The following is a 16,848-nucleotide window of genomic DNA, read 5'->3' on the forward strand; positions in this document are numbered from 1 at the left end:
AAAATAGTGTTGACAGTATTATGCTAGGGCTTTATTCTTTCATTCCCAATTTTCTGAAAGTGCCAGATTGATTTCCAAAGTGGTTGTACAAGTTTGTACTCCCACCAGCAATGGAGGAGTGTTCCTCTTGCTCTTGTCTCCTCAACAGCATGCATTGTCATTTGAGTTTTTGATCTAAGCCATTCTGAACGGTGTAAGATGGAATATCAGAGTCATTTTAATTTGTATTTCCCTTATGACTAATGATGTTGAGCATTTCTTTAAGTGCTTCTTGACCATTTGAGATTCCTCTGTTGAGAATTCTCTGTGTAGCTCAGTACTCCATGTATTTATTTATTTATTTATTTATTACAATTTACTTACTTTACATCTCTGCTGCAGCCTCCTCCCTAGTCTCCTCCCAGTCCCATCCACCCTTCTTCTTCTCCCCCTATGCCCTTTCCCTAATACTCTGATAGGAGAGGACCTCCTCCCCTTCTATGTGACCCTATCAGGTCTCATCAAGGCTGGCTGTATCATTGTCCTCTGTGGCCTGGCCAGGCTGTAGTCCCAAGGGGGAGGTGATCAAAGAGCTGGACACTGAGTTCATATCAGAGACAGGCCCTGTATCCCTTACTAGGGAACCCACTTGGAAACTGAGCAGTCAATGGGCTTCCTCTGAATAGGGGGTCTAGGTCTTCTCCATGCATGGTCCTTGGTTATAGTATCGATCTCTGCAGGTCCCCCTGGACCCAAGTTTTTTTTTTGGCTCTCTTGTTCTCCTTGTGGAGCTCCTGTCCTCTCCAGGTCTTTCTATCTCCCTCTTCTTCCATAAGGTTTTCAGCACTCTGCCCAAAGTTTGGCTATGAGTCTCAGTATTGCCTTCAATACCCTGGTGGGTAGAGTCTTTCATAGGTACTCTGTGGAAGGCTCCTGTCCTGTTCCTTATATTCTCCTACTTCTGATATCTATCCTGTTTGCCCTTCTGAATGAGGTTTAAGCATCTTCCCTAAGATCCTCCTTGTTGTTTAGCTTCTTTAAGACTATAGATTTTGGTATGTTTATCCTATATCATATGGCTAATATCCACTTATAAGTGAGGATACACCATGTGTGTCTTTCCATTTTCAGGTATACCTCACTCCAGATGATCTTTTCTAGTTCCCACCATTTGCCTGCAAATTTCATGATTTCCTTGGTTTTAATTGCTGAGTAGTATTCCATTGTGTAAATGTACCACAATTTCTGTATCCGTTCCTTAGTTGACAGACATCTAGACTGTTTCCAGATTCTGGCTATTACAAATAAAGCTGGTATAAACATAGTTGAGCAAATGTCCTTATTGAATGCTGGGGCATCTTTTGAGTATATGCCTATGATTGGTATAGCTGGATCTTGAGGTAGTGCTATTTCTAATTCTCTAAGAAAGCACTAGATTGATTTCCAAAGTGGTTGTACAAGGTTACATTCCCACCAGCAATCGAAGAGGGTTCCCCTTTCTCCACAACCTCTCCAGCATGCAACATCCCTTGAGTTTTTCCTCTCAGCCGTTCTGACGGGTGTATGGTGAAATCTCAGGGTTGTTTTGATTTGCATTTCCCTGATCACTAAGGATATTGACCTTAAGTATTTCTCTGCCATTCCATATTCCTCTGTTGAGAATTCTATTTGTTGGTGTTTAACTTCTTCATATATTCTAGATATTAGCCCTCTGTCAGATAGAGGGTAGGTGAAGATCCTTTTTCAGTCTGTAGGCTATCGTTTTGTTCTGTTGACAGTGTCCTTTGCTTTACAGAAGCTTTTTAATTTCATGAGGTCCCATTTATTGATTGTTGCTCTTAGAGCCTGTGCTGTTGGTGTTCTGTTCAGGAAGTTGTCTCCTGTGCCAATGAGTACAAGGTACTTCCCCACTTTCTTTTTTATTATATTTAGTGTGTCTGGTTTTATATTGAGGTCTTTGATCCACTTGGACTTTAGTTTTGTGCAGGGTGATAAGTATGGATCTATTTTCATTTTTCTACATGTAGACATCCAGTAAGACCAGCACCATTGTTAAAGATGCTGTCTTTTTTCTATTGTATGGTTTTTGCTTCTTTGTCAAAAATCAAGTATTCGTACTTCTGGGTCTTCTATTCAATTCCATTGATCCACCATTCTGTTTCTATGCCAATACCATGCCATTTTTATTACTGTTGCTCTATTATACATCTTCATATTAGGAATGGAGATGCCTACAGAGGATCTTTTATTGTACATGGTTGCTTTAGCTATTCTTAATTTGGCTAAGGTTTTGTCTGTCTTGTTGATTTTCTCAAAGAGCACATTCTTGGTTGATTCTTTGAATGGTTATCTTTGTTTCTTATTTATTGACTTTTGGCTGTGAGTTTGATTATTTCCAGCTGTTTATTCCTCTTGGATGTGTATGCTTTTTTTTTTTCCTAAGGCTTTCCGGTGTGCCATTAAGTTGCTTGTATGAGATGTCTCAAACTTTTTTCTGAAGACACTTAAATGCTATGAACTTTCTTATTAGCACCGCTTCCATTGTGTTCCATAAGTTTGAGTAAGTTGTACCTTCATTTTCATTGAATTTTAGGAAGTCTCTAATTTCTTTCTTTATTTCTTCCCTGACCAAGCTGTTGCTGAGTAGAGAGCTGTTTAGTTTTCATCCATGTGTAGGTTTTTGTTATTTCGGTTGGTGTTGAGGTCTAGTTTTAGACCATGGTGGTCTGATAGGATACAAGGGATTATTTCAATTTTCTTGTATCTGTTGAGGCTTGCTTTGTGCCCGACTATATGGTTAATTTTGGAGAAGGTTCAGTGGGTTGCTAAGAAGAAGGTATATTCTTTTGTGTTTGGGTGAAGAGTTCTGTAGACATCTATTAGTTCCATTTGATTTAAGACCTTTGTAAATGACATTATTATTCTATATGGCTTATTTCTTTTTTTAATTTTTAATATTAATTTTTAAAATTAATTTATTTTTATTAATTCCACTTTATTCACTTTGTATCCCAGCTGTAGCCCCCTCCCTTGTACCCTCCCAGATGTCCCTGAACTGAGGAATGGACACAGAAATTGTGGTACATTTACGTAATGGAATACTACTCAGCAATTAAAACCAAGGAAATCATGAAATTTGCAGGCAAATTGTGGGAACTAGAAAAGATCATCTGGAGTGAGGTATACCTGAAATGGAAAGACACACATGGTATATCCTCACTTATAAGTGGATATTAGCCATATGATATAGGACAAACATACTAAAATCTGTATACCTAAAGAAGCTAAGCAAGAAGGAGGACCCTTGGTAAGATGATCAATTCTCACTCAGAAAGACAAATGGCACAGACATCGGAAGAGGGGGAAAACAGGCAACAGGACAGGAGCTTACCACAGAGGGCCTTTGAAAGACTCTACCCAGCAGTGTATCAAAGCAGATGCTGAGACTTTGGGCAGAGTGCAGGGAATCTTATGAAAGAAGGGGAGATAGAAAGACCTGGAAGGGGCAAGAGCTCCACAAGGAGAGAAACAGAGGCAAAAATCTGGGCCCAGGGGCCTTTTCTGAGACTGATACTCCAACCAAGGACCATGCATGGAGATAACCTAGAACCCCTGCACAGACATAGCCTATGGCAGCTCAGTGCCCAAGTGGATTCCGTAGTGATCGGAACAGGGACTTTCTCTGACATGAACTCAGTGGCTAGCTACCCTGAGGTGGGAGCAGCCCTACCAGGCCATAGGGAAAGACAATGCAGCTAGTCCTGATAGGCTAGGGTCAGAGGGAAGGGGAAGAGGACCCCCCCTATCAGTAGACTTGGGGAAGGGCATGGGAGGAGATGAGGCAGGGAGGGTGGGGTTGGGAGGGGGTGAGGGAGGGGCTTACAGCTGGGATACAAAGTGAATAAACTGTAATTTATAAAAAATAAATAAGTTTAAAATAATTGATGCTGCGTACACAGCTGTCTACTGCATTGCCCATGCCCTGCAGGATATGATAGCCTGTGGGCACCAGGATGAGAAAGGTGCTGACTCTCCAGACCTCCAGCCCTGGCAGGTGAGAGAGACATGTGTGGAGTGGATGATTCAGTGGTGGTCGGGGAACAGGACATAGGTTTTATGAAGCTGTAGAGATGTAGCAGGCTGTATGGTCCCTTACAGGGTATCTCATCCTTGCAACTGAGAGGCATCTTAGAAGCAGCATTGGACAAGTGGTCCATGCTGTGTGTGTGATCTCAGATGAGTCCAGTTTCTGAGGGGTTGATTGACTTAGGAATTACAGGATGCCTTATAAAATTAATATTTCAGAGAACAGTAAATAGATTTTTTTAGTGTCCCAAATTTGAGCTTCCATAAACAGTGTATAATTTTTACTCTATGTGTGCTGAAAAATCAGAATTTCAAACAGACATTTTGGTGCCTGATGGGGCGTGCTGTGCACACATGTGCACACCCATCTGATAAGGTCTGAGAATAATGTGAGAAATTACCTTTCAGTTACTCTTCTAACCTTTTTTGGCGGGCATGGTCTTTTACTCAAACCCAGAACTTGTTTGTCTGGCTAATTTTGGTAGCCAGCTAGCTTTGGGCATGTTGTGTCTCCACCTTCTGAGGCTGTAATTACAGAGCAGCTGCCACATCCATCTGACTTTTAGGTGGGTCCTAGATATTTGAAGTCCTGACCTCAAGTTTGCATGGTAAGTGCTTTAATGGCTGAGCCAACTCCCACATCCTTACCTATTTTTCTTTCTTTTTTTAATTTTTAATTTTCTTTATTATAATTTACTCACTTTACATCCCAATTGTAACCCCCTCTTTCTTCTCCCCATCTCATCCTCTCTCCTTCTTACCCCCCCCCCCATCTTGCTCCCCTAGTCCTCAGATAGGGGAAGTCCTTCTCCCCTACCATCTGGCCCCGACCTAACAATTCTCATTAAGACTGGCTGCTTTAGGTATACAGATTGTAGTAGGTTTATCCTATATTATATATCTATATGAGTGAGTATATACTGTGTGTGTCTTTCTGCTTCTGGAATAGCTCACTCAGAATGATCTTTTCCAGTTCCCACCATTTACCTGCAAATTTCACGATTTCCTTGTTTTTTATTGCTGAGTAATATTTCATTGTGTAGATGTACCACAATTTCTGTATCCATTCTTCAGTTGAGGGGCATCTGGGTTGTTTCCAGCTTCTGGCTATTACAAATAAGGCTACTACAAGCATGGTTGAGCAAATATCCTTATTGTGTACTTGAGCCTCTTTTGGATATATGCCTAGGAGTGGTATGGCTGGATCTTGAGGAAGCGCTATTCCTAGTTGTTTGAGATAGCGCCAGATTGATTTCCAGAGCGGTTGTACAAGTTTACATTCCCACCAGCAGTGGAGGAGGGTTCTCCTTTCTCCACAACCTCTCCAGCATGTGTTGTCACTTGAATTTTTGATCTTGGCTATTCTGATGGGTGTAAGGTGAAATCTCAGGGTCATTTTGATTTGCATTTCCCTGATGGCTAATGATGTTGAGCATTTCTTTAAGTGTTTCTCTGCCATTCGATATTCCTCTACAGAAAATTCTCTGTTTAGCTCTGTTCCCCATTTTTTAATTGGATTACTTGGTTTGCTGCTTTTCAACTTTTTTAGTTCTTTATATATACTGGATATTAGCCCTCTGTCAGATAGAGGGTTGGTGAAGATTCCTTCCCAATCTGTAGGCATTCATTTTGTTTTGATGACAATGTCCTTTGCTTTGCAGAAGCTTTTCAGTTTAATGAGGTCCCATTTATTGATTGTTGCTCTTAGAGCTTGTGCTGTTGGTGTTCTGTTCAGGAAGTTGTTTTCTGCACCAATGAGTTTAAGGCTGTTTCCCACTTTTTCTTCTAACCGATTTAATGTGTCTGGTTTTGTACACCTAATGAAACTAATCAAGAGGGAGGACTCTGGCTATAATGCTCAATCCCCATCCCGAAAGGCAAAGAGGATGGACATCAGAAGAAGAAGAAAACAGGAAACAAGTTAGGAGACTGCCACAAAGGGCCTCTGAAAGACTCTGCTCTGCAGACTATCAATGCAGATGCTGAGACTTATGGCCAACTGTTTGGCAGAGTGCATGGAATCTTATGAAAGAAGTGGGAAATAGTAAGATCTGGAGAGGACAAGAGCTCCACAAGGAGAGCAACAGAACCAAAAACTCTGAGCACAGAGGTCTTTCCTGAGACTCATACTCCAACCAAGGACCATGCATGGCGATAACCTAGAACCCCTGCACAGATGTAGCCCATGGCAGTTCAGTGTCCAAGTGGGTTCCAGTAATGCGGACAGGGACTGCCTCTGACATGAACAGATTGGCCTGCTCTTTGCTCACCTCCCCCTGAGAGGGGAGCAGCCTTACCAGGCCACAGAGGAAGATAATGCAGCCACTCCTGATGAGCTCTGATAGACTAGGATCAGAAGGAGGGAGAGGAAGACCTCCCATACAGTGGACTTGGGGAGGGGCATGCATGGAGAAGGGAGAGGGAAGGTGTGATTGGGAGGGGAGGGGGAAGGGGCTTATGGGGGGATACAAAGTGAATAAAGTGTAATTAATAAAAATTAAAAAAAAGACTGGCTGCATCCTCTTTTTCTGTGGCCTGGGAAGGCCAGCACACCAGGGGGAATTGATAAAGAGCAGGGAATTGATAAAGAGCAGAGTCCATGTCAGAGACAGCCCCTGCTCCCCTTAGTAGGGAATCCACATGGAGACTGAGCTGCCTATTGGCTACATCTGAGGTAGGGGGTCTAGGTCTTCTCCATGCATGGTCCTTGGTTAGTGCATCAGTCTCTGGCTCCACCGGGCCCAGATTTGTTGGCTTTGTTGGTCTCCTTGTGAAGCTCCTGTTCCCTCCAGGTCTGTCTATTCCCCACTCTTTCATAGGATTCACAGCACTCTGCCTAAAGTTTGGCTGTGAGTCTTAGCATCTGCTTTGATCCCCTGCTGAGTGGAGTCTTTCAGAAGACATCTATGGTAGGCTTCCGTCCTGTTCCCTCTTTTCAGCTGCTTCCAGTGTCTATTTTATTTGCCCTTCTGAATGAGAATTAAGCATCCTCTTTAGGGTCCTACTTGTTATTTAGTTTCTTTATGTCTGTGGATTGTAGTATGGTTTTCCTGTATTATATGGCTGATATCCTCTTCTATATGAGTATACCCTATGTGTGTCTTTCTGGGTCTGGGTTACCTCACCCAGGATGATCTTCTCTCGTTCCATTCATTTGCCTGAAAATTCCATGATTTCCTTGTTTTTAATAGCTGAGTAGTATTCTGTTGTGTAAATGTACCTCAATTTCTGTATCCATTCCTTGACTGAGGGACATCTAGGTTGTTTCCAGATTCTAGCTATTATGAATAAAACTGCTATGAACATAGTTGAGCAAATGTCTTTGTATGGTGAAGAGTCTTTTGGATATATGCCCAGAAATGGTATAGATGGATTTCGAGGTAGCACTATTCCCAATTTTCTGAGAAAGCGCCAGATTGATTTCCAAAGTGGTTGTACAAGTTGGCACTCCCACCAGCAATGGAGGGGGATTCCCCTTTCCCCACATCTTAACCAGCATGTGCTGTCACTTGAGTGTTTGATCTTAGCTATTTTGATGGGTGTAATGTCAGAGTTGTTTTGATTTGCATTTCCCTGATGACTAAGGATGTTGAGCATTTCTTTAAATGTTTCTCTGCTATTAATATTACTAAGTTGAGATTTCTCTGTTTTTCTCTGTGCCCTATTTTTAATTGGATTATTTGGTTTGTTGGTGTTTAATTTCTTGGGTTCTTTCTATATTTTGTATATTAGCCCTCTGTGGGATGTAGGGTTGGTGAATATTTTCTCCCAGTCTGTAGTTGTCATTTTGTTCTGTTGACAGTGTCTTTGCCTTACAGAAGCTTTTTAGTTTCACAGAGGTCCCATTTATTAATTATTAATCTTAGAGCCTGAGCACTTGTGTGCTGTTCAGGAAGTTGTCTCCTGTGCCAGTGAGTTCAAGGCTCTTACCCACTTTTTCTTCTAACAAATTTAGCATGTCTGGTTTTATGTTGAGTTCTTTGATTCACTTGGACTATAGCTTAGTGCAGGGTGATAAATATGGACCTATTTTCATTTTTATACATGTAGACATCCAGTTAGACCACCAGCACCATTTGTTGAAGATACGCCAGTAATAACCCTGGAAAATTTCCTGGGGATTAGTGGGGTGACCTTTAGTAGTAACTGCTTGTTACCCTTACTGTGGGCTCTCCTCTCACCTGTGAAACACAAACGCTGGTATTTTGGATCTCATAGTTTGGTCTATTGGTTGATGTACAGTCATTGCTGTCCTGCTGATCAGACACTGTGTGCCACCATCTTGGAATGCCCTCCATACTTTTCTATTTTAAAACATTATTTGATAAGTTCATATATTTATGTAATACATTTTGTTCATTTTGTTTCTATCTAATCTATCTATTTATCTATCTATCTGTCATCTATCTATTTATCTATGTGTTTATTTATCTATCTCAATTTTCTCTAATCCATTCAGTGTAACATAAGCCCACATCTTCAAGAAGCCTCTTAGAAGAAACATTTCTTACTGATGAGGTAAAGTGAGGATGGTGGCTAAGGAGGGGGTATGTTTTTATTATGTTCACTCAGATTGTGAACATGTAAGTCTCTACTGTGTGCCTGGTGAAGATGTATACGGTTTTAAACCAGATGAGCAGTGATGGTTGTTAGCTTTTTGACAGAATTTAACAGATTAAAAATTACAGGAGGCTGGGCTTGGCGACCCATGCATGTCATCCTAGCACACAAGATGTTGAGGCCAGAGAATCTCAAGTTCAAGGCTAACTTGCACTACAAAGCAATATTCTGCCTCCCCAAATGTGAGGGTGGTGATGTCTGCATGTGTTCTATGATGAAGATATAAAGTAGATGAAAGAGTGAGGAGTGTGCGAAGGGAAATAAAAAGCCAGAGATGTTCTCTCTATCAGTAAATATTTGAGTTCCCAAGAAGAGGATGAAAAATCTCACCATGGGTAGAAATGATCATTGCTGATTGCCAGGAAAGCATTTATGAACACCATAGAATGAAGACAAAGCAGAAGTGCAACGTTCATGTGACTGAAGAAGTGCAAAAGAACGGCCAAGGTGAGCTAGGGCTACTCTGTGGAAGACTTGCTAGTGTTTGTAGTCTAAAGAATATGATGGGAAGGAACTTTGAGGACAGTAGTGTATAGCCAAATGTGACCTTAGAACCAACACCACATTGTGATATTTTTGGGTTTAATTTTAAGGCTGATGACATTGCTCACTTGGTAAAGGCACTTGTCCAAGCATAAGTTGGATTCCTGAGTCCCACATGGTAACAGTAGGAAAGAACATTCCTGAGGTTTGTTTTCTTAATTCTGCAGTGTGAGTGAGATGTGCATGCACGTACGCACACACACAGTGTATTAGCTTTAATAATTATCTAGATTAATTATTATTATTACTTTATTAAAGCTAGAATATTTTTGTGAGTCCCTTAAAATATCACAGTTCCTTGAGCTCCCTTATGCATAAGTTAGCCAGTTTTTGGTTGAAGTTGTTGGGTGTCACTGCAAAGACCATTTGGGCAAGACTTAGGACAGTCCTTGGCCAATCTACAATGTCTTGTTTCCTTCCACAGATTCTTCATGCCCTCAGAAAGGTGCACTTTAAGACTCCTGATGAAGGCGAGAATTTGTTTGCTGCCAATGAAAATTTGGTGACAAAATTTGACATTTTCCAAGGGCAGAAAACCCCCAAGGGTGTGTTCCAGTTGGTTTACATAGGCATGATAGACCCTCAAACTTTTTCAGGGAACACAATGATGGTCTGTTTGAAGGAAGGATTTCCAAGTGAGTTGCCTGAATGCAGAGATGACTCTTGTTCTAAAGTCTTTTTTTTTAAATTAAATTTAATTTTTTTACTTTTATTTTTCTTTACATTTATTATTTATTGCAATTTATTCACTTTGTAGCCCGGCTGTAGTCCCCTCCCTCATCTCCTCCCAGTCCTAATCTTCCTCCATCTTCTTCCCCTATGACCCTCCTCTAGTCCACTGATAGCAGAGGTCCAGCTTTATTCATAATAGCCAGAATCTGGAATCAGAAATTGTGATACATTTACACAGTGGAATACTACTCAGCAATTAAAAACAAAGAAATCATGAAATTTGCAGGCAAATGGATGGAACTAGAAAAGATCATCCTGAGTGAGGTAACCCAGAAATAAAAAGACACACATGGTATGTTCTCACTTATAAGTGGATATTAGCCATGTGATATAGGATAAACATACTAAAATCTATAGTCCTAAAGAAGCTAAACAACAAGGAGGGCCTTAGGGAAAATGCTTAAACCTCATTCAGAAGGGCAAACAGTATAGACATCTGAAGTGGGTGAAGCAGGGAACAGGGCAGGAACCTATCACAGAGGGCCTCTGAAAGAATCTACCCATCAGGTTATTGAAGCAGATACTGAGACTCATAGTCAAACTTTGGGCAGAGTGCAGGGAATGTTATGGAAGAATGAGGAGATGGGAAGACCTGGAGGGGACAGGTCCACAAGGAGACTAACAGAGGGAAAAATCTTGGCCCAGGGGGACCTGCAGAGATCGATTCTCCAACCAAGGACCATACATGGAGAGGACCTAGACCCCCTGTTCAGATGTAACTCATAGGCAGCTCAGTCTCAATGTACATTCTCTAGTAAAGGAAGCAGGGTCTGTCTCTAACATGGACTCAGTGGCTGGCTCTTTAATCACCTCTTCTTTAGGGGGCAGCCTTGCCAGGCCACAGAGAAAGACAATGCAGCCAGTCCTGATGAGACCTGATAGGCTAGGGTCAGACAGTAGGAAAGGAGGCCCTCTCCTAAAGTGTTAAATATCAGAGCTGGGGTTAGAGAGATGGCCCAGTGGTTAAAGTGTTTGCTGTGCAAGAACAAGGTTCAGGTTTTGGACCTCCAGAATACTTGTGTATGCTTACCAGGCTATGTAGCCCACCTGCAATTTTATTCTTGGAAGGTGAATACAAACATTTGGTTTTCCCTGATGAGTAAGAATGTTAAACATTTTTTAAGTGTTTCTCAGCCATTAGTGATTCCTCTGTTTAGAATTCTGTTTAGCGCTGTACCCTATTTTTAATTGTATTATGTTGTTTGTTGGTGTTTAATTTGAGTTCCTTATATATTTTGGATATTAGCTCTTTGTCAGATGTAGGGTTGGTGAAGATCCTTCCCCAATCTGTAGGCTGTTGTTTTGTTCTATTGATGGTGTCCTTTGCTTTACAGAAGATTTTCAGTTTCATGAGGTCACATTTATTAATTATTGAACTTAGAGCTTGAGCTGTTGGTGTTCTGTTCATGAAGTTGTGTCCTGTTTCAATGAGTTCAACGCTGATGCCCACTTTCTTTTCTAATAGATTTTGTATATTAGGTTTTATGTTGAGGTCTTTGATGCACTTGGACTTGAGTTTGTGCTTGGTGATATGAATTTATTTGCATATTTTCTACATGTAGACATCCAGTTAGACCAGCATCATTTGTTGAAGATGTTATCTTTCTTCCAGTGTATTGTTTTAGATTTTTTTTTTTGTCAAAAATCAAGTATCGATAGGTGTGTGGGTTTGTTTCTGGGTCTTCAATTAGATTTCATTGATCCACAATTGCTTTGTGTGCCAGTGCCATGCAGTTTTTATTACTATTGCTCTGTAGCACAGATTGAAATCAGGCATGCTGATACCACCAGTAGTTCTTTTATTGTGAATGTTTGTTTTAGCTGTTTTGGGTTTTTGTTTTTCCATATGAAGTTGAGAATTGTTCTTTTATTGTCTGTAAAGAATTGTGCTGCATTTTGATGGGAATTGCATTGAATCTGTAGATTTTTTTGTAAGATGGAATTTTTTAGTCATATATTTTATTTCAAATGTATATCTTGCCACATAACTCTGGCCTCAGAAAGGGTAGAGCATGATTGCATCTTCTCTCACACCCAGAAAAGGATAATAAAGATTTCATGGTAAGATGGACATTTTTACTATGTTGATGCTAATGATCCATGAGTATGGGAGAGTTTTCCATCTTCTGATATCTTCTTCAATTTCTTTGTTCAGAGACTTGAAGTTCTTTTAAATTTTTTTAAATTTATTTTTTATTAATTACAATTTGTTCACTTTGTGTCCCAGCTGTAGCTCTCTCCCTTATCCCCTCCCAATACTTCCCTCCCACCCTCCCTCCCTCTTCTCCTCCCATGCCCCTCCCCAAGTCCACTGATATGGGAGGTTCTCCTCCCTTTCCATCTGATCCTAGCCTATCAGGTCTCATCAGGACTGGTTGCACTGTCCTCTGTGGCCTGGTAAGGCTGCTCCCCCTCAAGGAGAGGAGTTCAAAGAGCCAGCTACTGAGTTCATGTCAGAGACAGCCCATTACTAGGGATTCCCATTACTAGGGAATCCACTTGGGCACTGAGCTGTCATGGGCTACATATGCGCAGGGGTTCTAGGTTATCTCCATGCATGGTCCTTGATTAGAGTATCAGTCTCAGAAAAGACCCCTGGGCCCAGAATTTTTGGTTCTGTTGCTCTCCTTGTGGAGCTCCTGTCCCTTCCAGGTCTTTCTATCTCCCCTTCTTTCATAAGATTCCCTGCACTCTGCCCAAAGTTTGGCTATGAATCTCAGCATCTGCTCTATATCCTGCTGAGTAGATTATTCCAGAGGCCCTCTGTGGTAAGCTCCTGTCCTGTTCCTTGTTTTCTCTCTCTTCTGATGTCCATCCCATTTGCTTTTCTGAATGAGGATTGATCATCTTTCAAAAATTTTATTTATTTATTTATATTGTATGTACATCGGTGTTTTGTGTGCATGTGGGAGGGAGTCAGATCTCTTGGAACAGGGATGCACATGGTTGTGAGCTGCATTAGGTGCTGGGAATTGAACTTGGGTCCTCTGGAAGGGCAGCCAGTCCTCTTAACTGCTGAGCCATCTCTTTCTCTCAGGATTGATCATCTTACCCAGGGTCCTCCTTCTTGCTTAGCTTCTTTAGTATGTTTATCCTATATTATATGTCTAATATCCACTTATAAGTGAGTATATACCATGTATGTCTTTCTGCTTCTAGAATACTTCACTCAGGATGATCTTTCTAGTTCCCACCATTTGTCTGCAAATTTCATGATTTCCTTGTTTGTAATTGCTGAGTAGTATTCCATTGTGTAAATGTGCCACGATATCTGTATCCATTCCTCAACTGAGGAACATCTGGGTTGTTTCTGGATTCTGGCTATTACAAATAATGCTGCTGCAAATATGGTTGAGCAAATGTCCTTGTTGTATACTTGAGCATTATTTGGATATATGCCTTGGAGTGGTATGGCTGGATCTTGAGGAATCACTATTCCTAATTGTCTGAGATAGTGCCAGATTGATTTCCAAAGTGGTTGTACAAATTTACATTCCCACCAGCAATGGAGGAGGATTCCCCTTTCTCCACAACCTCTCTAGCATGTGTTGTCACTTGAGTTTTTCATCTTGGCCATTCTGATGGGTGTGAGGTGAAATCTCAGGGCCGTTTTGATTTGCATCTCCCTGAGGGCTGAGGACGTTGAGCATTTCTTTAAGTGTTTTTCTGCCATTCTACAGTCCTCTACAGAGAGTTCTCTGTTTAGCTTCGTACCCCATTTTTAAATTGGATTACTTGATTTGTTGCTTTTTAACTTCTTTAGTTCTTTATATATACTGGATATTAGCCCCCTGTCAGATATAGGGCTGGCTAAGATCCTTTCCCAGTCTGTAGGCTGTCATTTTGTTCACTTGATAGTGTACTTTGCTTTATAGAAGCTTTTCAGTTTAATGAGGTTCCATTTATTTTTTAATTTTTTATTAATTACACTTTATTAATTTTGTATCCCCCCATAAGCCTCTCCCTCCTTCCCTCCCGATCTCACCCTCCCTCCCCTTTCTGCATGCATGCCATTCCCCAAGTCCACTGATAGGGGAGGTTCTCCTCTCCTTTCTGGTCTTAGTCTATCAGTTCTCATCAAAAGTGGCTGCATTGTCCTCTACTGTGGCCTGGTAAGGCTGCTCCCCCTTCAGGGGGAGGTGATCAAAGAGCAGGCCAATCAAATTATGTCAGAGGCAGTCCCTCTTCCCATTACTATGGAACCCACTTGGACACTGAACTGCCATGGGCTACATCTGTGCAGAGGTTCTAGGTTATCTCCATGAATAATCCTTGGTTGGAGTGTGAGTCTCTGGGAAGTTCCCTGTGTTCAAATTTTCTTGTTCTGTTGCTCTCCTTGTGGAGTTCCTGTCCTCTCCAGCTCTTACTATTTCCCACTTCTTACATAAAATTCCATTCACTCTGCCCGACAGTTGGCCATCAGGCTCAGCATCTGCTTTGACAGTCTGCAGGGCAGAGGCTTTCAGAGGCCCTCTGTGGCAGGTTCCAAGGTTGTTTCCTGTTTTCTTCTGGCTTTCAGAGGCCCTCTGTAGCAGGTTCCTAGGTTGTTTCCTGTTTTCTTCTTCTTCTGATGTCCATCCTCTTTGCCTTTCAGGATGGGGATTAAGCATTTTAGTTAGGGTCCTCTCTTTTGCTTAGTTTGTTTAGATGTACAGATTTTAGTGGGTTTATTCTATGTTGTATGTTTATATGAGTGAGTATATACCATGTGTGTCTTTTTGCTTCTGGGACAACTCACTCGGATGATCCTTTCCAGGTCCCACCATTTACCTGCAAATTTCATGATTTCCTTATTTTTCATGGCTGAGTAATATTCCATTGTATAGATGTACCACAGTTTCTGCATCCATTCTTCAGTTGAGGGGCATCTGGGTTGTTTCCAGCTTCTGGTTATTACAAATAAAGCTGCTACAAACATGGTTGAGCAAATGTCCTTTTTGTGTACTTGAGCCTCTTTTGGGTATATGCCTAGGAGTGGTATGGCTGGATCTTGAGGAAGCGCTATTCCTAGTTGTCTGAGAAAGCGCCAGATTGATTTCCAGAGTGGTTGTACAAGTTTACATTCCCACCAGCAGTGGAGGAGGGTTCCTCTTTCTCCACAACCTCTCCAGCATGTGTTGTCCCTTGAGTTTTTGATCTTGGCCATTCTGATGGGTGTAAGGTGAAATCTCAGGGTTGTTTTGATTTGCATTTCCCTAATGGCTAATGAGGTTGAGCATTTCTTTAAGTGCTTCTCTGCCATTCGATATTCCTCTGCAGAGAATTCTCTGTTTAGCTCTGTTCCCCATTTTTTAAGTGGATTACTTGGTTTGCTGCTTTTCAGCTTTTTTTTTTTTTAAATATTTGTTTTATTTATTATGTATACAGTGTTCTGCCTGTAGGCCAGCAGAGGGCACCAGATCTCATTATCGATGGTTGTGAGCCACCATGTGGTTGCTGGGGATTGAACTCAGGACCTCTGGAAGAGCAACTGGTCCCCTTAACCTCTGAGCCAACTCTCCAGCCCGCTTTTCAGCTTCTTTAGTTCTTTATATATACTGGATGTGAGTCCTCTGTCAGATAAAGGGTTGGTGAAGATTCTTTCCCAATCTGTAGGCAGTCGCTTTGTTTTGATGACAGTGTCCTTTGCTTTGCAGAAGCTTTTCAGTTTCATGAGGTCCCATTTATTGATTCTTGCTCCTAGAGCCTGTGCTGTTGGTGTTCTGTACAGGAAGTAGTCTCCTGTGCCAATGAGTTCTAGACTCTTCCCCACTTTTTTTTTTTTCCCTGACAGATTCAGTGTGTCTGGTTTCATGTTGAGGTCTTTGATCCACTTGGACTTCAGTTTTGTGCAGGGTGATAAATATGGATATATTTTCATTTTTCTACATGTAGACATGTAGACATCCAGTTAGACCAGCACCATTTGTTGAAGATGCTATCTTTTTTCCATTGTGTGGTTTTGGCTTCTTTGTCAAAAAAACAAGTACCTGTAGGTTTGTGGGTTTATTTCTGAATTTTCTATTTGATTCTATTGATCCACAATTCTGTTTCTGTTTCTATGCCAGTACCATGCAGTTTTTATTACTATTGCTCTGTAGTACAACTTGGGATCAGGGATGACGAAAGCTCCAGATGATCTGTTGTTGTACAGGATTGTTTTAGCAATTCTGGGTTTTTTGTTTTTCCATATGAAATTGAGAATTGTTCTTTCAAGGTCTGTAAGGAATTTGTGTTGGTATTTTGATGGGAATTGCATTGCATCTGTAGATTTTTTTGTAAGATGGATATTTTTTTACTATGTTGATGCTAATGATCCAAAAGCATGGGAGATTTTTCCATCTTATGATATCTTCTTTAATTTCTTTTTTTTCAGAGACTTGAAGTTCTTGTCATACAGGTCTTTCACTGGCTTGGTTAGAGTTAGAGAAATATATTTTATATTTTTTTTTGGTTATTGTGAAGGGTGTTGTTTCCCTAATTTTTTTCTCAGCCCATTTGTTGTTTATATACAAGACAGCTACTGATTTTATATCCAGTCACTTTGCTGAAGGTGTTTATCAGCTGTAGAAGTTTCCTAATAGACTTTTTGGTGTCCCTTATGTATACTATCATATCATTTTTGAATAGAGATAGTTTGACTTTTTCCTTTTCAATTTGTATCTCCTTAATATCCTTTATTGCTCTAGGTGGGATTTCAAGAACTATATTGAGAAGACATGGAGATAGTTGAAAGCCTTGTTTTGTCTCTGATTTTAGTGGAATTGCTTTAAGTTTCTCACCATTTAGTTTGATGTTGGCTTTAGGCTTGCTGCATAATACCTCTATTATGTTTAGGTATGTGCCTTGTATTCCTGATCTCTTTTTTTTTTAAATAATTTTTATTTTTTTATATTAATTACAGGTTAT

The 16,848-nt window shown here is 40.8% G+C and overlaps 1 pseudogene; it reads left to right on the forward strand.

Moving 5' to 3' along the window:
• Positions 1-16,848, forward strand: part of LOC129676857 (vomeronasal type-2 receptor 26-like) — a 57,036-nt pseudogene that overhangs the window by 11,956 nt on the left and 28,232 nt on the right.

The sequence above is a fragment of the Psammomys obesus genome, unplaced genomic scaffold (genome assembly GCF_907164565.1).
Source record: "Psammomys obesus unplaced genomic scaffold, mPsaObe1.curated_primary_1811, whole genome shotgun sequence".
NCBI classification, from domain to species: Eukaryota; Metazoa; Chordata; class Mammalia; order Rodentia; family Muridae; genus Psammomys; species Psammomys obesus.